The 22,300-nt window shown below is 45.7% G+C and overlaps 1 long non-coding RNA gene across 1 annotated transcript; it reads right to left on the bottom strand.

Annotated features, from left to right (window-relative positions):
* Positions 1 to 17,595: 17,595 nt before the first annotated feature.
* Positions 17,596 to 20,969, bottom strand: LOC115280784. Its single transcript, XR_003903938.1, has 3 exons — positions 20,901 to 20,969; positions 18,315 to 18,401; positions 17,596 to 17,608 (listed from the first exon to the last, which is right to left on the bottom strand). It is a non-coding gene; the product is annotated as an uncharacterized LOC115280784 (long non-coding RNA).
* Between the last annotated feature and the right edge of the window lie 1,331 nt (positions 20,970 to 22,300).

Below are 22,300 nucleotides of genomic sequence, written 5' to 3' on the forward strand. Positions count from 1 at the left end.
TTCACCTCCTTCCCAATCCTCTTTTCCATTCTTCCTCCGCCTTCCACTAAGTAACAGTGTATGCTTTGTTGTCATTCATCCCAGGAGATGGTCAGGAGCTAGTTCTGTTCTATTCATTCTTTTATCACTCTGCCTAACCGAGGGCGTGGCACATAGTAGGTGGTCAATGAGTTTTCTTTTTATTTTTCTTTTGTATTTAAAAAAATTTTTTAGCATTTATTTATTTTTGAGAGACAGAGAGAGACAGATTGTGATCAGGGAAGGGGCAGAGAGAGGAGACACAGATTTGGAAGTGGGCTTCAGGCTCTGAGCTGCCAGCACAGAGCCCAACACAGGGATCAAACCCACAAACTGTGAGATCATGACTTTAGCTGAAGTTGGACACTCAACTGACTGAGCCACCCAGGCACCCCGGTCAATGTATTTTCTATGAGTAAATGAACAGTTGGTGCTGGGGCACCTGGGTGGCTCAGTCGGTCTAGTGTCTGACTCTTGATTTTGACTCAGGTCACAATTTCATCGTTTGTGGCATCAAGCCCAATGTTGGGCTCTGCACTGATAGCATGGATCCTACTTGGGATTCTCTCTCCCTCTCTCTCTGCCCCTCCCCCTCATGCACGTGCATCCCCTCCCTCCCCCATAAATAAACTTTAAAAAGTTGGTGCTGATTAGACAATAATACAAGTTATAATGAAGAATGACAGATTTTATGGACAGGGGGTCAGATTTCACTGATGCCTACTATGTCCCAGACTCTGCTAGGCAGAGGGATCTGTGATGAATGAAACCGAGGTCCTGACCATCAAATGGGAAAACTAACAACTGAGAATACATTACTACTTAGCCAAGGACTAAGGATAAATGCAGGGAATTTTAGGGTTTGATCACCCTCAAACACATCTAGTCATGAGGCACATCTAGTAATGAGGGAACTCAGTCTACCTCAAAGGATTATGTTGAGGGGTAAGTGCATATCCATACCAGTTTTTTCCCTTTCTTCTATGTTAGGAAACTATGTCTGTCTGTGCCTTTTCTCCCCCCTTACATTTCGCTGTTTCATCAGTGGAAGGGTAATGCCTTGACTGGAAAGGATTATGAAGCCATGGAATTTTTTAAACACTAAACTTTCCATGATGCGTGTTTTCGATGGCTGAGGGATTTGATCACAGACTCAGGCAAATATTGCCACTACCACAGTGCTGAGAGGGCCTCTGAAAATAGGGTGCTAATGATGTGGCAAGATCCCCACCTTCCCTTAAGAACCTCCAGAGGTTCAGACGGATTGTGGGGAGGGTGGCGAGGAGATCTTGCAGACTGTTGTCTTTCGTGGGACACATGGTGTGTGAGTCTGTAGTCAATTAAAACTCTGAAACTGACTGTCAAGACTCAGGGAATTTGTACCAATATTAGACTTCCTGCTCCTTGAGAGGGTGATTTTGACACTCTGAAGGATGGCTAGGGAGTTAATAATAACATCTTCAGCACATTGCTTTTGTTATTTGGAGCTCATTGCTTTTTCAAACAGTTCAAAGTCATTCACCAGCTACATGTCTTCAATATGAGACTAGGTACCAAATGCAAACCTTAGGGCAGTATAACAGTCTAGTTGAGAATGTAAATACTCCAAGGTCACAGACTAGCAGACACAAAGATGTATTTATTTGTGTTCTACCTGGTTCATATGCGTCACATGGCCCTAGGAAGGGCTGGTTCTGGGTGAGGGTGTGTAGTGTGGATGCATTAAGCTTCCTATGGGGACATTGTCTTTTTTGGTTTGTTAGGGGGGTTGAGGTCATTCACTTGTCTCAGAGGTTTGTATACTTATGCCAGGGCAGGTGGGAGCGGGGCGTGTTTTGACTGCAAAGGTGTGATTTGGGCAGAGTCTTTGAAAGATCAGCAATGAGAACATGGCCAGGCATTCATCCAGAGCGATGCTTTCCTCCCGTTTTCTTACTTCATCTGAGGGCTAAAATCCGTAGTTGCCCAGGCCTCTCACAAACCTCCATAATGAAAATTCTGTTTTTTAAAAATTGGGCATTGTTGTTTCAAGCCAACTCACTCCAGATATCAGCTCAGTTTAGCATGATTATCCTACTTAATGAGAACACCTTTTGAGCTCAGTTTAGTAGGGTCTTAATAATTCCAGATAGAGTAGATATTAGAGAAGAAGTAGATGTTAAAGTAGATATTAAAGATTGTTGACAGAAGAAAGAGTTGAATGGTAGAATGAACCTAGCAATAATTCAATCTCATTAGAAGGTGATTTCATAGGATTAAAGAATCCAATAAGTTCTTAGATCGAAAGGTATTCTTAGATGTCAAACAGAATAAATAAATGAAAAATTGGATCCCTACAAGACACTATATAGTGAAATTTTAGATCATTAAAAGAAATACCAAAAACTTCTGGAGTTAGGTACAGTGGGCTTGAGTGAACTGATTACTTATAAATGGATGTGAATCAGGTTGACGCCAGAATTCTTAGCAGCAATGGGTGCAACAGAAAATAGAGCGATATTTTCAAATGTCAGGGAGACAATTAACTTTGAATCTGGATAGCTATATCCAATAAAGTTTAGTTCAAATTTGAGGATAAAATTCATAGATTTTCTCTGGGAAAATTGGCCATATGCACATCCCTTGAAAAGAATTAGAAGCAAAAGGAAAATAAATCCAAGGTGAAGTAGGATGAAAGAAACAATTGTGAGCAAATAAACCAGAAAAAAATCTTATTTTGATGTTTAAAAATTAATTTTCCAACTAAAATATTTCACCTAATTTCAAATGCAATGTGCTTGGGCTGTAGAGAGAGGAGGCAGATGGAATTTAGAGCATGCTGAGATTCTTGTCTTGTTATGTGGAGAATATAGATGCTGATTATCTCTAAAACTGTTCAGAGTAACCCATGTTCAAGTATGTTTATCTAAAGCATAAGGTAACAATTCAAAAAATAGACCTGGAGTACAATCCTTCACCGCACTAAATATTCAGGTCAGGGGAAACAGAGCATAAGCTCAATCTAACAGACATCAGAGAAGGAACAAAAGGTAAGGAAATAACAAAACTAGAAAGAGCAGCAAATAGGGAATGAAAGAATTCATTCATAGTATTATGATTACTAATATATACTTGGACATACATCACAATACTATGCATGAATTAATGTCACTTGTTAAAAGACAGTGATTCCAGATTGAGAGATAAAACTCAATCATCCTCTATGCCATTAGCCACAGGAACACTAAATCATTATAAAGAAGGTTGATTGCGAAGGGATATGAATGTTCCCACAGATAGAGAATAGAGTGCATTTAGAGAAGGGACTCAGAGTAGGACCACACACAGATTATGGAGGGCTCTTCAGGGAGTATGAGAAGCTTGGAATTCATCCTGAAGGGAAATGAGCAGTAACGTAAAGAATTTAGTGACTTAGTCACATTTACACTAGAGAAAGATTACTGTGGCAGCTGGGAAACCTTGGGAGACAGCTCAAGCGTGTGTGGGCGGCAGCACCGAGGAGATAGTCAAGGTATTCATGCATGAGGTGGTGCAAAGCTGGACCGTGTTGTACAGGGGGTGGGGGAAGAATGGTAGGTAACATGGATTTTAAGAAGATAAACTCTGTAAGAGTTGGTGGTGCAAGGATGGAGAACAGCACGGTGGTACACCGGTTTCTGAACTGAGTATCTGGGCGGCAGCCTTCACCAATATAGGAGAACCCAGAAAGGAAGATACAGGGAGAGGACAGATGATGAACTTGGGCTTCGGTTGCATGTTCAGTGATCATCAGATCTCGGGATACAGATTTGGCAAATCTTGGAGCCACTATCTTGCAGTGGAAGGAGTCATCATGAATTCATAAATAGAGCTTGCAGGATAGAACTGGACATGCCCCATAAAGGGTAACATTCTTTAGATCTATCATGTGAGAAGCGGGAACTCTGGCATGCGTCCTAATTCTCTCCTTTTACATTCAGCAGAGAGGACACTGAATGAAAATAATCATGTCTTCCTAAATCCAATTAGGACTGTTCAAAGCTTGACTAAGCAAAGATCAGTGTCTTGCTTCATCCCTGTCTCTGAATTCTTGTGCCTGTGCAGTCATGGGAATGGTGCAGGTGAGAATAGGAATTGGATCATTCTTGATGCCTTCTGGCATTAAGTGAAACACTAATAGCAAAACATATAGGAAAATGAAGAAGCCTCTTGTTGCTCACTGAAGAAAAGTAGCCCCTTGGTCTAAATGGTTGCTAATTATTCTCATATCCAGTCATGAGTTGAATGTGATAATTGACTTCATACATTACAAATGACAAGCCTTTTGGGAGCTGAAGAACCCCACTGCCCACCCCCCCACACACAAAGTGAAGACACCCAAGGTAGAAATGAGGGTGCGTCACAGTGTTAGATGCTTGGAAATTCCCAAAATTGTTGGGCCAAAATCCCCAAAGGGTGGAGAAGTTTCTCATTTACATTCCTTTGGAAGAGTTTCCTAGATTTCTCCTTTTCTTCATGCTCAGAAGAACTTCTGGGAAATAGTCTGTATTTGCATGGCTCACTAGATTACACATCCAGTTACTTCCCAGGTCAAACTGTGTTCCCAAACCTGTTGAGGGGAAGTCCAGATGGAACCTACTGGCCCTGTTTTCAGTCTTTGAAATTCAGTAAACTTTTCTGAAACTTTAAATTGCTCATTGGGAAAGCTTTTCTAAGGAGGTAACATTTGAACTATAACTTGAAGGAGGAAGGCGTTTTCCAAGAGTAGAGTGGCATCAGGCTACTCTGCTTTCAGGTAGGACTGGGCTCACCCTCCCCTGTGCTTTCACTGCACCATGAAAACATTTTCATTATCGATCTGGGATCTGCACTGGATTTATTTGTACAAATGTTCGTATCCTTGACACCTAGCAGAGTGCCTGGTATATAGTAGGACCTTAGTAGATTTTTATGGTCTAAAGGAATACAAATAATGCAGACAAGATAAAAAAAAAATCAGCTTTTATCCAAAATATCTATCAGACTGGTAACATTACTCTTTATTCTGAAGTTTCTGCTTTAAAAAGTAAGAGTCCTAAAATAATTTGGGACTTGGATCTTCTGGATAAACAATCTAGTGTTGATAAGCGTGGATGAAAGAATGGATGCGGCTGGCCACGGCGGAGGAAGTAGGAGGGGAGGAAGGCCTGGTCAGTAGAGCCGTGGCCCTAATTCTGTCTCTATTTTCTTTGAGAAAAAAGGTTTTCCCAACGAGCCCCAGTGTCTGCAGGGCTAGAGGGATGGGTCATCCTGAGAGTCGCTACATGAGGAGTGTAGATTCCCCAGAAAGATTGAAACCCCAAAGGAAGAGCTTTGGGCACATTATTTTCAGGGTGGATGAATTGAAGTCCGATGATAGGGCACTTCCGAGAGCAGCAATGAGTTAGCCAGCTGATGCTGAGTCCTTTCCTTGGTCCAGGCGAGAAGGAAATCACAGATTCTGAGAGAGACATGGCAAGCCCTGGGCTACTCTGTCCTGTGCAGGCCCCTCCTCAGCCAACCCCGTTATTGTCCGCAGTAACAAGAGCTGGGGCGTGCGGGTCCTCCCCACGTCGGTGACTTGGGACCAGGCAGGGTAGCTGATGAAGGGGGCGGGGCTAACACGTACTGCGCTTTCATTCTGTGCTAGCTGCCGCTTGAAGCACCTGATATACACAGGAAAGGACCAACGTTTTCTCTCCCAAGGAGAGGGGCATACATACTATTCCTTTGACACATGAGGAAACTGAAGTTCACTATTGTGCTTACGTAGAAGTGTCCCTTAGCTAGGGTGTATGAGTCCCATTTAAAAGTTTTACTTGAGCAATAATATTTGAAGCTCAGAGGATGAAGGTTTTTTTTCCCAATAGCTCATCAGACCAAGGGCTCTGAGATGAGAACCGGGGGTCATGTTTAGGAGCTGAGGTGGGTAGGGGCAGGGCGATCAGCGTTGCAGTAAGGCAAAGACCAAGAGCTGTCTGAGTCAAATGGGCAGTGCTCTGGAGAAACACTGAAGCCAGAGGCCAACATCATAGTTGTGTTTACAAAAATCTCAGCAGGGTGTTTCTGGGAAGCTGTAAGTCTGTGGAAAGGTCCTAGCCTGCAATGCATAGTTTCCTTGTGAGAATAAATCATGCACATGTTAGATGAAGGATGCTGCTTTCTGTGTTTCAGGGAGACCATTGTGGACCAGAGTAGGAGCTTTGGAGGCAGTGAGAGTATGGGTGTTTTGTGATGAATTAAAAATTATTTTAATCAGGAAGACTAAACCTTGTATCCCAACTTGACCTTGTATTAACTATTTGACCTTGGATAAGTAACTATGCTTGCAGGCCCTCTCTTTGTCCATTTTTATAATGGGAGCCATATTGCTGACATCACATGGTTGCAGGGAGAATTCTGTGGGATAATGCAGATAAAACGTGCACAGTGTTTGCTTCCCCCCTCATCCCCCCTCTTCTGGATGCAGTCGTCTTGGCTGACGGAGCATTAACGAGAAGCAGAGAGCACACACCAGTGGAGCCAAGACAACTCTTTTCTGGAACACATGAGTGACACCCTCAGCTCCTCCCAGGACTCTCTGGGAGGGAAAGGGCAGGATTCCGGGACTTGAGGCAAGTTAAAACTTGCTGCACAACCAGCTGAAATCCCTTTTTAAGAGGTTACTGTGGACTTATTATTTTGCAGGTTAGCATGACCCCGGTACGCCCAGGTTCTATTTAAATTGGAAAATAAAATACAAGGAACCATGTTAAACACTTACTTGTAAACCACTCAGACCCCCTTGACTGGGAAAGGATGTTGAGATCCGTCCCTGGGAGAAAGGAGGGAATGTCTGGTGGCCCTTTCCTGGGTCAGAGCCCAGCCTGCTGAGTGCCTCACAGCTGCTGCCTTGGGGAGAAGCAATTTGTCAACTTTATACCTTTCTGCTTTATGGTCCGGTGACTTAATGGGATTCGACCTTCCCTAGATTCCATTTCAGTTGGGTCAGACACTGCACTTTAAATTAAAACTTGGGCTCTGAGACAGGTGATGAGGAGCTGGCGAGCTGTGGGCACGTGACTGGAGGGAGGGCGGTAGCTCCACCTGCTAAGAGCCAGCACGGTCAGTCCCTGGGCTCACGCCACAGCCCCGCCCGGCCCCAAACTGCGAAGGCCAGGGCCTTCTCTCTCCACCCAGGCACTGTGGTGGACCCCAGACTGCAGCGAGTCTGTCCGTCCACCTGCCCATGGATAGGAAGCCTTGGTTTTTTTATGCAGGGATGGAATGGGATTCAAAGATGGGCAGAGACATTGTCACTGCAGAGGGTTCTTAAGATGACATTCTTGGCCAATAAGTACTTCACATCACTAGGTGTCAGTCACTATAGCTAGTGAAGGGACAGAAAGAATTTAGCTGTGCTGTCAAGGAGCGTGCGGTCTGAATGAGAGAATGCCAAGGGCAGACCTGACTGTAATGCAAGGAAGGAAAGACTGAACCAAGGAGGGGGGTGGTGCATAAAACAAGGTGAGAGAGCGAGCTTGGAGGTGTCAGAGGATAGGTGGGCATCCTGGAAGTCTTTATAAGGGGGGGGCCACGGAACTGAGCTTCTGAAGATACAGATTTGGAAAAGCAGGCCCTGGATTAGGGAAAAGTCCATCTGAGGGAGGGAGGGGCCCGGTCAAAGGTGCAGGGGTTTGGCCTCATACCACGTGCAGGAACAGAGCTGGGGTGATGCAGGGAGACCTGGTCTCACACTGGGTCTGTGGTCAGGAGTAAAAGCTAAGTAATGTTCCTGGGAGATGACTGTGGACCAGTGTTCTAAGCACGATACATATATGTATCTTATACATGTAATGTATATATATGTAATACATGATCTATATTGTGTGTGTGTGTGTGTACCTATATATCTGGGCACTGATTTGCATGGAAATAATTTTGTACTCACTAAATCTTCACATTCCTATGTGTTGTTACTACTATTCCCATTTTATGGATAATAAAACTGAGGCCAAAAGAACAGCATGTGTAAGTAACTTGTCTGATCACACAGCTGGCCAGGAACGGAGCTAGGCTTTGAGTCTGGAAGTTTGGTTCCAGAGTCTGAGCTTACATGTTCTCTGTTATTTTTGTTCTGATGAAAGATTTGTAGGGTCACTTGCAGCTTGCTTGACAGAATGGGTTTCAAAGGGAGAGGCAGTAAGGAGCAAGGAAAGAAAGGTTGGTATCGCCCTAAACGGACTGTGTCCGTGAATAGAGTCTCCTGGGAGCCAGTCTGTGGGCAGAGTCTGCTCGCACAGGGAGTCGTCACTCTGCAGGAGAGAGAGGGCCGTATCTCCTGTCCCCATGTCAGCTCTGCTCCTGCACCTTTGTCCTGAGTCTTCGTGGTCACAGTAGTCTTTTGAGGCGCGTGTTCTTTCTCTGCATTATTTCCTGCTCCCGTCATGGGGTTGATACCTTTTGGCTTTTCTTTAAATGAAGACGTCACTGAGGCCCACCCCTGGAGGGATCAGCAGCAAGCAGCGGGAGGAAAGGCAGGAGGGAGATGGGTGGGGACAAGAGACGAGTCATCCTAAGGGTTGACTTCAAAAGGGCAGGTCATTCTAAGCTATCTGTTTAGAATTCCCATCAGGGAGTTGGCATCGATATTTGACTGTTCAGTAGGTTTCGGTCTCACCCAAGAGCTGGTAAAAGTAAGTAATTTGAGTTTCTGGTAAAAATGGGCTTGGTCAACTTTTGGGACTACCCTTCAGAAATAAAACGAATGGATTTCATTGTAAATGGTTGTTTTAGCATGCATGTACTAAACACACACACACACACACACACACACACACACACACACACCACAAAATGCTGAAAACAAGTAGAATGCCATCAATCCATCAATAGGAGATATGACTGAATAAATTTTGGTGCCTCTGCGCTGTAACACATCAGGAAGCTACTCAAGTGAGTGAGAAACATCAGTGTGTGGTAATCTGGAGAGGTGTCCAAAACATTGTCAATGAAATAAAAAGCCGCAGACTAAAGTGTGTAATGTTCTGAGTGTGTGTGTGTGTGTGTGTGTGTGTGTGTGTGTGTGAAAAGAAAAAAGGAACATGAGAAAGAATATGGAATCCTGCACATGCATGTCTGTGTAACTGTCAGCATAGCAAGAGAGAAACCGATAGTTAAAAATGGTAGAATTTATGTTCAGGCAGTGGCTTAAAGGAAAATAAATGTTAAATTCTTTGTAAAGACTCTTATTTACTTCATAAAAAATGATGTATTTTGTAATTGGATCCCAATAAGCTAAGTATTGTTCATGGATGAAATTGGAGAAGGAAACAAAAGTGGAGTCAAAGTATGGAGTACATTAAATACAAGAATATAGACTTGGGCTTTATATTACAAAGCCAAAGTTTTAAAGGCACTTTCCATGTCACATGAGTACCATAGAATATTGCTAAAATAGTTTTTTTTTTTAATGTTTGGTTTATTTTTGAGAGAGAGAGAGAGAGAGACAGCATGAGCAGAGGAGGGTCAGAGAGAGAGGGAGACACAGAATCTGAAGGCAGGCTCCAGGCTCTGAGCTAGCTGTCAGCACAGAGCTCGATGCAGGGTTCGAACCCACGAACTGTGAGATCTTGACCTGAGCCGAAGCCAGATGCTTAACCAACTGAGCCACCCAGGCGCCCCTAGAATAGTTTTTTGATAAAATAATTTTTGGAAAAAAAAAATGTTTGGAATGTTGCCTAATATATTATACCATGGAACTTCAGTTCACTTGCTTATCCATATCTTATCAAAGGCACTGAGAAGTCCTGAAGTTATAATGTTTTTCAAAGTATTAATCTAGTTTCCCAGGTATATATTTCCGAAAATCTCTTTTTGTATTACATGTAGCCCATGGAACACTTAGTAAAACCCTTGAGAATAAAATCTTTGATTTTTTTTTTTTTTTTATGTCACTGAGAAGCTTCTAGCCGTTTTAAGGCAGAACAATAGACCTGAGCTGATTTTTCAGGGACCTGTGTAGCAAGAGCCTGATGATTGGGAAAGGAGTGATATGGGGCAAAGAGGAACAGCTAGGAAGATGTTCCAGAAGTTCAGGGAAGAGGTGAGAGTAGTCCAAAAGGACAAAGCGGGGGAGGTACAGAGCAGAGATGGCTCTAACTCACAAGGATACTATTACCAGGGGTAAAAGAGGGAGCAAGGAAAGACTGAGGAAAAGGACACACAGAGCTTGTATGTTTAGCCTCTGGGTATCTGGTGTCGCTTTGAAATGCGGCATGCAAGGGGTGCCTGGGGGGCTCAGTCAGTTGTGCACCTGACTTTGGCTCAGGTCATGATCTCACAGTTCATGGGTTTGAGCCCCACATCCGGCTCTGTGTTGACAGCTCAGAGCCCAGAGCCTGCCTCAGATTCTGTGTCTCCTTCTCTCTCTGACCCTCCTTCACTTGCACATTCTCTCTCTCTCTCTCAGAAATAAACATTACAAAAAAGAAATAAGGCATGCTAGGGAGGACTCCACGTGTGGCTTCTGGGAGGAGGGTGATCCTGAGTCTGAGGAGCTGGAAGAAGTCTCTGTTAGGCAGTCACATGTGCACAACTGCAAACACAACTGTTCTGACACCACACGAACCCATCACTTGTCGGGAAGGAGGGTAGTGGCCGTATTGGAGTAAATTTTCATCTGACCAACCTTTTGGTCCATAAAGTAGGAGACTGATCCGCAGTGGGAAATTTTGTTCCTCAGAGGAGAAAACAAAACCTGGCTCTTACAAAGTGAGCCTTTGATAGCACAGGGAAGGCAAACTCTTGTCTCTTTCAGAGACTTAGTCCCACGTGAGTGGACTCCTGAGTGCGCAGGCATCACGCTGCAGGCCCCTGGGTGCTGTGATCTCCTGGAGGCAAACCCAGGACTAGAGTGGAGATGCAGGCACAAGTTCAGAGATCAAGTCAAATGTCCTGAGTCGGGTGATCTGATTTTCAGCTTTAACGTGATCCTCTGTGATTATTTCCCTTTTGTTATCCCTCGGTTTTTATGGAGTCTGAGTGGGCGTTCCCAGCTCTGTTTCAGTTGTGCTCCACCGGGTACAGAGGAGCAGCGAGCTTACAAGGGACACAGCGTCTCTTGAGGCCACCGCAGACCGGGTTGGGGCAGAGTTGGCTAGAAGTCTCCTGAGGAAGGTGGATTTCAGGGGCTTAGGTTCAGGCTGGGACCAGACTCTCTCCCCATGTGGGCGTCTTCCTCTTTTCAACCTTAAGACCTTTTCTATTCAAAGGCCTAAGGCTTGGTGGTGTTTGATGAAATGGTTCTGTTCGTCTGGTCATTAACCATCTTTGGGTCATAATCCATCAACATCTCTGGGTGATGAGAAAAGGATCCTCAGGGTTCTCCCATTCCGTTCATAATATCTACCAAGATGCCCTTGTCTCCCCTAATTCATGAGAGACGTGGCCATGCATCTGGAGGATGGCCTGGCGAAGTTTCGGGTTTTCCTTCACACCCTGTGTAGAATTACTTTGTGGCAGGAAGAAAGGCCGAGGTCTCAACATGAATATAGAAGGGGTCAAACCTTGGCGACGAAGGCATGCCTCATCCCGTGCTCAGTGTCTGCACAGAAATCAAATCATGGCCATGCAGGATGACGGGAAATCCCAGCAAGCACCTCTGCCAAGCTGTAGTCTGTCGGGAAGTGGCTTTGTTACAGAGCAAGATCAATGGGATTGATCTGAAGATGGGCTATCAGGTTGCCAGTGGGCCTCAGGCTTAGGATCAGAAGGAACTGGCTGAGACCTAGGGACTTTCTGGTAACTGAGTCCAAACCCAGTTAGGATCTAGCCAGAGCTGTTAATTATTTTTTTCCCTCCTGTGAAAAATCAACTGCAAATTACATAGTTCATTTGAAGCATATTGAAGCTATCTAAGTGCCCCGGAGAGCATCTCCTCCCTGGCTTTCAATTTCAACAAGGAAACTGTGTCTGAGAGTGGGAACTGGCTTCGGTCTTAGATCATACAGGTTGTCTGCGGCAGAGCCTAGCATCCAGAACTCCCGGTGTCACTCAGTCTTGACATATGTCTTCCCCAATTGAATATAAAAAATGATGGAGTGTCTACCACCAAATCTACCCAATTTGTCCTGGAGAAACAAAGATGACAATTAGGTGTTCTTTGCTGAAGGCCCAACAACGCTGGTTCCTCTAGCCTCCCGTGCTTGGGCAGTCCACACACCGAAACATAAATCCCATGAAGGCAGGCACTTAGTTTCTTTGCTTCACCTGCTCTATCCCCAGCGGCCTCATCATGAAAAGCCCCTGAGCCTTGCAAAGGAGACTGGACTTTGTGGCAGTGGGGAAGCAGAAGGAGACTTCTTGCTTCAGTTAACCACTTTGACCTGTGGAAAAGGATAAAAAATAAAATAAAAAATCCTATTGCTGGCTGTGAGGTTTCTCTGTTCCAGATGAGATCCTCGGGCAGATGAAGACTAAAATGTCTCCTCACACGCGTGGCAGATGTAGTCCGCTCTGGTGCCTCTGGTCCAATCTGGTCCCTTGGAATCTAAACAGTCCCTATGTTCCCATCGTGTTTGTAGGAGGCTTAGCGAGCTCACTCCCATTAAATGCCAGATTTCAGTGAAGGGCTGGGGGGGAGAGGTGTGAGCTGTGGGGACAAATGATCTTTGCAGTAAATGCAGGAGAGGAGTGTGTTGCAGAAAGGAAAGGAAGGCAAACCTTCTTTAAAAAGTTAGGTTGTTTTGTTTGGTGAGCCTTGAATGGGGACCAAGGGGACATAAGTATTGGAGGTAGGCAGGCTTGGACTTAAATTCAAACTTTGTTACTTAATACTTTTGCTGAACCTCTACAAGCCTGTTTTCTCATCTGAAAAAATGTGGATAATAGAATCATCATATAGAGTCAGTGTGTAAGTAAACTGAGATGCTAGTTAGTGGGTTTTGCTCTTTGCCTCTTTGCCCTCCGTCTTCCAATAACGGGGCTTGATCCTCAGGGCATTCAGAGAGGAAGAGCTGCTGCTCCTTGCTCTTCAAAGAGCTGATCTCCTTGGTGGTGTGTACTTGACTGCCATTAGGTGGGTAACAACCAAAGCGTGAAGAAGGTTTAGGTGCAGGGCAGTTGGGTGCTCATGGGAGGGCGCTGTCCACCCTTCCCACTCATGCATAGGAAGAGTGAGGCAGGGCCAGAAGACCTTGGGGTCTTGAGGGGTGCTAAGACTTGTGACTTTTGGAAGTAAAGGGGAGAGAACACTTTGAGTAAAATGTATTCAAGTCTGACTGCAGGATAGGGTGTGTTGGAGGTGAGGTGGGCTGGGGAAGAGAAGGGGAAGAGTGGGCTATAAAACTGCAGAGATATTGAGGGTAATTTTGGAGATCCTAGAGTCCTAAGATAAGGGATACAGACTTTACTAATGTCTACAAAAATCCAAGCCAAGAAGGAAAAAGGAGGAGACTCTCCCAATCCCTTGTTTTGTTCCCTCTAGTCTTGAGAATTAGCTTTCTTGGTACCTATGGGTTAGATCTTCAACAGAAAGTCCTGTGGGATCTTCAGTGCTGGGTCTTCGCTGGATGGAGAGAGTGGACTGAAGAAGGCATCTTTCTCCCCTCCCTCACTTTCTTCTTCTACACAGTAGGAAGGTGTCCCTCGGTTTCCTGCTGGACACACACACCCTCTTTCCTGGAGCAGGCCACTATTCCCTAGCATCAGCATACTGGGAGAGGGTCCTCTGCCACCCCCCATAGCTCAGTTTGTCTTGTGTCCCATCCTGAGGTCGGGCCTATATTGTTAATCATATTTTGCCTTTCAGAAGCCTGGGCCAGTTTCCCAGTGGAAAACCAGTGCTGACATTTAATTTAAAAGTTAAGATGCTACTTGGGAAAGTTTGCTAAGTTATAGCTCAGCTCTTGTAGACTAAAGCTCCTTCCAAAAAAATGGGTGTCTGAGAATTTGAAATACCTCTCTGATAACTCTCCTAACAGTGGGGACATGTAAATAATGGGATGCCATCTTGCCTGGAAGACAGACCGTGAGGGTGGATATTCCAGTGGTCTTGTGGCAGACGAGACATGCGGGGGTCAAATAAGGGAACCGACGAATTTATTCAAAACCTATTTATTAAGTGCACTCAGTGTGAACATTGGAGGTTCAGAATGCGGGAGGCTCACAGCAGGAGGTGTGATCTTCCAAACAGATTAATCAGATGGTGACACTTAACTTCCCACTTTACTTCGCGTGGTGGGTAAGGTCCTGTATGGTCTGTCCCCTACAAATGGCATCATACTTCTTCATGCTTCCTGTTCTCTTGTCTACTCCGTTCTTCCAACAGGTTTAAACATGACCAGCGTTTTCTGGCCTCAGGCCCTCTTCACAGGCTGTTCTTTCTTAGACAACCGATTACTTCTTACCCTTCAGGTTCTACTTAGAAAGGCTGCCTCTGCAAAAGATTTTCTCTGACCACTCTAGCTATTACTCACCTACATTGTTCTTAAAATCTTTTTCTTTCATCAAAGTATAATTGACATATAATATTAGTATCATTGAAGTACTTTGTTTCTTCCTTAGGACTGAACGTAATTTAAAGTGATTTATTTATTTATCCAACCCCTAAGTGGTAAACCCTATTGTGGGCAACATGCCTGTTTTATTTAGTGGTATGTGACCCCACACCACACATACGATAGACACAGTGAAAATGCTGAGTATGTATTGAATGAATGGCTACATGCATAAGTGCATGAAAACCTGTGTGAGTGGGGCACAGAGACCCCCTGCTGTCCCGTCATTTCCTGGGGAACCCAGAGCTGAAGCCATTGCTGATAACGTATTGTGACCGTGCTACTCTAGCTGAGCAAAGCTCGGGGCACTCTGCTCCGGAGATAAGAGGGATTATTTTCAGAATTTAGAGAAAGCTATTTATCTAAAATCCAACCTGAGCTGTTTTGGAGGGTGAGGAGGAGTTTTCTAAGACTGTAGGGTGGGAATTACAGTCAGAGAGAATGAATACTGTGTCAGATTTGGTAAACGAGAAATACTTTTTAGGCATAAATATGTTCCATGCAATATATGGGGTATGCTCACTGTGCTTAAATGTATTTGCTGTTTGCCTGAAATTCATACTTAATTGGGAATCTGTATTTAATTAAGTAATTCTCCGTCTACCTAGCATGGACCAGTGAGAGCACAGCATGCTTGGGCTTAGGGAAAGATGAGCGGCACCGGGGATTTGGGGTGTCTGAGGGAGCATGGATGTCGCGTGCGAAGGCCTGAGAGCATGACCATGTGAAAGTCCCGAAGTGTTGGCCTGGGGACCATGGTACTCATGCGGTGAGCAATGTTTTAGAAGTAGGAGAGTAGTCAGATCAAATCTTGCCAAACCTCGGAGTACAAACCCTGTCCCGTCCCACCACAGAGAAATCCTCCCACCTATGTTGGAGCTGATCATAAACATTCCACAGTAGGAATGGGGATGTGCTTTATCTTTGGTCTCAACATACTGCTACTATTTGTGGGAATAGATCTGAGTTCTAATTCTAGGTGAGCTGGGTCAGTTTCTTCCCCTCACTGGGCGTTGGCCATCCCACCACTGAAAAGGAGGGGTTGACCAGATGTCGCTAAAGCCCATTTGAGTTTAAAAAGCATTCAGCTCTTGTTTTGAGAACCTATAACAAGTTCCAGTAGTATCCAGGGAATGAGCACAAGGCAAAGACTCCAGTGTCTACTCTTCACAGCGTTAGCCTATGAGCTGTACCCCCTCCTTCCTTAGAAGGTGTCTTGGGATCAGTTCCCTAGAAGTAGAGCCTGAGACGGGGATGATTCTTATGCAAGTGATGTATTGAAGGAGTGTTCTTATGAAAAGGAGGCCGAGGGAAGTAGAATAAGGCAAAAGAAAATAAGCTAAGGAAGGATGTTTTCTCACCTGGAGACTTTAGCCTGATCTCATGGGGACCTCTGGAAAGTTGTCCTGTCATGACTTCAGGGGTCCAATAAATCAGTCATTCATGGGATCTGTGCTGTTCCTGTGGGGTGGCACAGCACAGAAACCTCTCAGCCTCTCTGGTCATTTGAGGCAATTCTCCAGAGAAAGTGATAGCTGTGGGCTATTCGCAACCAACATTCACAGGACCCAGAAAATGGGAGTGCCCTCTTGGAAAGAAGGAAGAGGCAGAATACTGAAGGGGTCTACTCTAGGTGGGTAGTTCTCAGAGTGCTTAAGAGATGTGTAGTTGGAAATAGGAGTAAATAAGAGCCTAGCTAAGTACAAAGACTCTTAACATACTATGTAAACTATCATAGGCCACGTAGTTTTATCTGTAACTCAGTTTTTGTATCTTTGAAGTGGAAAAATTTGATCCATTTTCTATTTCATTGTTCCAACATTCACAGTCTCTGGAGTTCAACTGCCTTAATTCGAATTCTAGCTCTCCCAGTAAGGTGTCTGTGTTTGTCCAGATATGAGTATTCTTTGGTTTTTAGTACTCATTGATTACAAAAAATAGAGTCTGCTTGGTTGAGCCTCGTCTGTAAAATGGGAGCAAGAACAGTATGTCCCCTTTATGGTTAGGATGAAGATTAATGGGGAAATGTCTATAGAATGCTGAATGTGCGTCCTCCTCTTCTTCCTAATGTCAGCCATGCACACATTTGTAGGAAACTTAGATAGTGTTGTCCTGGGGAATTTTTTGGTAACAAGCTCCATTTTTCTAATTGAAGAATGAAAGCATGTTTTCTTATTAAATGAAGCAGAGGTATCTGCAATCAGGTTGGGTGTTTAGTGGTGAAGCTCAAGGTCTTGCCAGGGCTTACGATATCCACCACAAGGCAGTCACCATTTTCCCAATCCTTGCGTTCTCCCTGCTTCTTCAGAGAGCGTCATGGGAGGTTTAGGGTGTGGAACAGACCTGGATGGGACTTGTTCTCAGCACACTGCCTTAGGAACACCACATGCAGATGGGCTTGTGCTGATTTGAGGAAACAGAAGGAAAATAATTCATGGTTTCAAAACCTGACATTTTTTAGCTTCCCACCAGATATGTCATGTGTACTATATTTGCTGCACTTCTTGGCCTGACTTTCCAAGCTCAAGATTCAGGAATTATACTTGACATTTCCTCCCAATATGGACGAGAAGAGGCAAAGGGGGAGGCACTGTGTAGGGGAGTGAAAGGATGTGGGCTTTGGAGATAGATGTCCAGGCTGAGGTCCAAATACTGGCTCTGGTGTGGAGTTACCATGTGATCTTGCTTGGGTCTTATTTCTGAGGGTCTGACTCCCCCCATCTTTGAAATGGGAATAATCCCTAGTCCCCAGGGATGACACAAGGATCAAGGGGAAGTCAAGCCTGTACAGTGTTCACATCAGGTTATATGCATAGTAGGTCACTACATATCATGATAAGGACTTAAGTAGCTCTCATGAAGTTATCACCTCTAAGAAAACAGCTCACTCTTAGAGCAGTACAGGTTAGAGGCAGAATTGCGACCAGTGTCTTACTCTGAAGAGGGGTGGGGGACTTCCCACTCCCCTTTCTCCTCCCGTGTTAGTGCCTTCTCTTCACATCAAGCCTTGTGAAGCAGCTGCATGGCTTTTGTCTCCATGTCTCATGAAGTACCTTCTGTGGAGAGAATTCCAGTGTGTGAGATGGACGTGGTCTCTAAAATGGCCACAGGGAAAGTGAATCTGAACTGTTAGCACAGACAGATCCATAGTTCTAAAGGTGGTGGGGATGAGGACCCAGAAAGTGCAAGCTCTGGTCTACGAGGGACCTACCATTGACAGAAGTGGGAGCGCCAAAGTGGGGTGGTGGATGGATTTGGGCCACTCTCACCTTGTACATCACTGTGGGGGCCTCCACAGAGGCTGGTGGGGGAAGGAAGGGAGAAGGTTTGGTCAGGACTAAGATCCAGGGATTCCCCCCTAAATGGTATGGTTTGGTGCTAGTTTGGGATCTCAGGTAGGGTGTGGGGGAGGCTACCAGGGTATACATCCTGCTGACATGGGGGACATGGGCTTCATCTCCACACACAGGGGAGGCTCGGCATCAGGGGAGTTAAGTCAGCACAAAATGGCTTCCGGCACACATTAATATGGCCTTGTCGTGTTTCCTTTCCCTCTGAGCCTGGACCAGCATGAGACCCAGGATACTGGGGTGCAGAGTACAGTCTTGCTGTCCTGGGAGGGGTAGGATTGACAAGGTTCAATGTCATCAGAGCCCACCTCTGGGTTTCAGGTCCCCTAAGTGGAAATGCACAAACGTGAGGGGCCCCCAACAAGAGAAGGAGGGGGTTCACTTCAGGTATGGTGGATGCTGGCTCATTTACCCAAAGCCTTCCCAGCAGAGAGAAGGAGGCTGTGTTCCCGTCTCTTCCATTACTGCCCGTCTCGCTTGTCACCATCTTCCCTGCATCCTGAAGGGAAAGGTCTGGTCTTCATCCTGATGCAATGAACCCCCCTCCCCCCGCCCCCAGCCTCCTCAGGACCCTGCTTCCATCTCAGTCGGCCGTGTACCGGTGCGTGCATCTACCCCCAGGGATGGCCTGTGACCCAGAACTGTCAGCTTCCTCTTTCACGCTCACTTAGAGCACATCACAGGCATATTGTGCAAAGAGCTTCCATGTACAGAAGCATCAGTGTGCAGTTTTTGGTCTGTGAGGGACAAGTGCACTCCTGTCTTTTATTGACCAGAAGGACGGTGGCAGGTCTGTCCTAGCCCCACAGAATGCCGCGTGCTGAACCCCATGAGGCACGTGCCCTGCTCAGGACTGCTGGAGCCAGCGCCCCTCGCGGGAGCAGGTGGCCTAGTACCTTCTCCTGGTCGTCCATCCATGCCCTCACACGCACCAGACATTGAGAGCTTGGATTCAGCCTGATGCTGCAGGGAAGTTTCTTTCTCTTGGTCCACATGCCTCTCTGAACTGTTCTGAGACTTTTAGCTCCTTTGAAACAACAACAAAAAAAATGTTCTCCCACCCTGGGAAGTTCCCCTTGAAACTCTGCCCTGTGCCCTATCTCTCCCATGGTCTTGCTGGAGCCCATGTGGCTCTGCTGGAGTGTCCAGCCTTCCGTGACTGCGCGCTCAGGGGATGTGCTGTGTGTGCGGCAGGGTGGGGGGTCAGATTACATCAGCAAACTGGAGGGCCCCACATTTCTCTCCTGAGGACCGCTTCCCCTTTCCCATATGCCTGTCTTCTGTAGCTGAGAAAATCCCTGAGGCTTCTGTGTCTTCTCTTGGTCCCCTCCGCCTCTTCTCTCCATATCCACTGTGTCTCCAGCCACAGTAAAATCCTAAAGATTTGTCCCATCTTCACATCGCCATGCCTTAGCGCAGCCTGCACTCCTGTGTGTCCTGTGATGCTGTCCCCACCATCGTTTCCTTGAGTGATTCCTGCTCACTTTTCACTGCTGACCTCAGGTGTCGCCTGCTCAGGCTCTACTTCACCTCTACCCATCTCACTTTGGGGGCCTCCTTGTGTCCTATAATACTCTATGGTTAGGTTTACATACAGTAAGGTTTGGGATGGGCCTCACAGAACAGGGCCCACTGGTTTAGTCCTTTCAGAGAACTTTGTGAGCTACCCAGTCAGTGGAGATTTGTTAAACAACTGAAATTTAATGCTCACGGTTCTGGAGGCTGAGCAGTCTAAGGTGCCAGCATGGTCACCTTATGGTTAGTGTCCTCTTCCGGGCCCCTCTGTATCCTCACAGCAGACTCTACCCTCGTGACCTAAGCATTTCCCCAAATCCCTATCTTATCAAGCCATCATATTGGAATTAGGGTTTCAACAGCGAGTTTTCTGAGGATATAAGGTGTCCACAGCAGCCATTCTAGCTGTGCCGGAGCAAAGTCCTTCAACACCTCTAAGAGGCAGTTTCTTCACCTGTGAAGCGGAGATGACAGCAGCCTATGCCTCGCTGGGGTGTGGCCTTGATTAGCTGAGGCACATGCATGAGAGATGGGCTGGACGTGGTGCCAACCCCCAACGAGCTGGACCACCCAACCCCAGATACTATTTTCAGCATCTTGTACAAGAGGTTGGTTTGTCTCTATTTCAGAAAAGGGGCTGGTCATGCTGGTCTCTATCACCCCAGTGGCCAGCACAGGGCTTAGTGGAAATGAGAGGTATAAGGTCTCTCATCGTCCCTATAAAATTATCATAATTGGTTGAAAACAGTGGGACAAACAAGTTTGTATTAATATTTTTTAATGTTTGTTTATTCTTGAGAAGGAGAGAGTGCAAATGGGGGAGGAACAGAGAGAGGGAGACACGGAATCCGAAGTTGGCTCCAGGCTCTGAAGTGTCAGCACAGCTGAACTGCAGGATCATGATCTGAGCTGAAGTTGGATGCTCAACCAATGGAGATGCCCCTGTCTTTTTAGTTCTATAGTATGAGTATGAATAGTCGCTTGAGGATCTTCATTCTTAGTCTGCTTCTTAAACAGATGGATTTACGCTATCAGGATGAGGATGTCTGTGTCGGGGGTGTTTCTCTGGCCTCATAACACTAATTGGAAGAAAACCCTGGTCTTTCCAGCATGCAACAGACAGAGGGACAGATCCCTGAGGGGTGGGTTTTGACTTGGGTCGGCTGCTAAGGAAGCCTGGGCATCTGCTGTTATTCTTGTCCAGGTGGCTGTGGTTTGGGAGTAAATGCCTGAGCTTCTGGGGTCCCAGGGTGACTCAGACCTGGGGGTTGATGATGGGTTTTGTCATATTTATGAATAATTAAAGAGCAATGTCCAATTGTGGGGACTTGCTTTAGAGCTATCACAGTGTATTAGCGGTCAAGAAGGCTGTGTGTGTGTGTGAGTTTAAACGGCAAGAGAGAAACCCACAGGCAAGAAAATACAGTAGTATAAATAGTCCTGTTCCACGCGTGGTGGTGACCGCGCACGAAACACCACTTACCGCCGTCTGCCTTCACGGCCCGTCTGTGAACACACAGCACCTCGTCTCTGTGGTGAGGCGCGTCTGGAATGACCTGTAACACAGGGTTCGAAGTGGCTTGATGTGCTTCTTAGGGTCAGACATTTTCCCAGCCATGGAACATTTAGACGAGTCTCTCTATAGGCACTTAAAGTGTGACCTTATGGGCAACCAGTCTCTCTGAGCACCCCTATAAAATGAAATCAAAGGCACTGGACCTGGCCACCATCTGGAGTTGGGGTGGTCAAACTGGGCAATGCATGTACTGTAAAAAATGAACATTTGGGTTGTTATAAGGAGGTGTCACTTGTATAAGGACGTGTGACTTCTCTTCTTTAGTTTGTAGACTCTGTGTGATCGTAGGCATTTCCTTCCTTCCTTCCTTGGAACTTGGTGAACAGCAAGAGATATAGGTTTCAGTCTCAGAAAAAAGGGATGATTAACAAGAGTTGGGGCAAACTCCAGAAGCATACAAGCTAATTTCTGGGGCCTCTGAAGACTGAGCTAGAAGTTCTCCCCTTGCTGAACCCAAAGGAATTTGGGGTTGGAAACGGAAGTCACGCAGGATTCAGAGAAGAGCTACTAATTGATGCCCAGTTGTCTTCAAGTAGGATTTCAGGTGACCCAAAGAAGGAAAGCTCGCTAATTCAATGAATTCAATGGATAATCCCCAGTACTGTGATGTGCAGAGGCAAACAACCACTAGCTTTTATAGAATTTACGTGTAAAATCATAGTAATAGACATGTCCCTTGCTGAGTGTGTTCAAATGAAATTTGGGGTTTGGGGGGTGTTTAAACAGTCACTGATAGGTAGGAAGGCAGATAGATACAGGTAAATAGGGCTAGAATGCAACTGTTTTTCTCAACTTCCAGTCTTCCTTTTGCTCAAATATTTTTGAAAAGACATCAGAAGATCCCTGTGGCCAGGGCTGAGAAGTCTGGAATAGAACTGTAGCTCGGACAATTCCTCGAAGCCTCTGCGTGTGCGTTCAGGCCTGCTAGAGCGCGAGCGCGCGCGCGCGTGTGTGTGTGTGTGTGTGTGTGTGTGCGTGCGTGCGTTCTGGGAAATAAAGGAGTTGGTCCAGATTCATGTGCCAGGCTTATCACAGCTTCAGCAACCTCAGAATCTACTCCTGGCACAGGTGGGGGGTGGCGAGCTGGGAAAGTCTTAGTGCCCGCGCCCCTGTCACGACGTGGCTGGGAGAACAGATTTCATAGACTTTAATTATGGCAAGAAAGCAACTTTTTTTGATAATGAGTGAGTGCAAACATTTGGCAACTTTGTGCATGAGCACAAACGAAAAGCGATTACATTAGGACTGTTATTTCTTTATTTATTTTTCCTCAAGAATGACTTCCTTTGTGTGGCAAGAGGAAGCTT

The sequence above is a fragment of the Suricata suricatta genome, chromosome 16 (genome assembly GCF_006229205.1).
Source record: "Suricata suricatta isolate VVHF042 chromosome 16, meerkat_22Aug2017_6uvM2_HiC, whole genome shotgun sequence".
Classification (NCBI taxonomy): Eukaryota; Metazoa; Chordata; class Mammalia; order Carnivora; family Herpestidae; genus Suricata; species Suricata suricatta.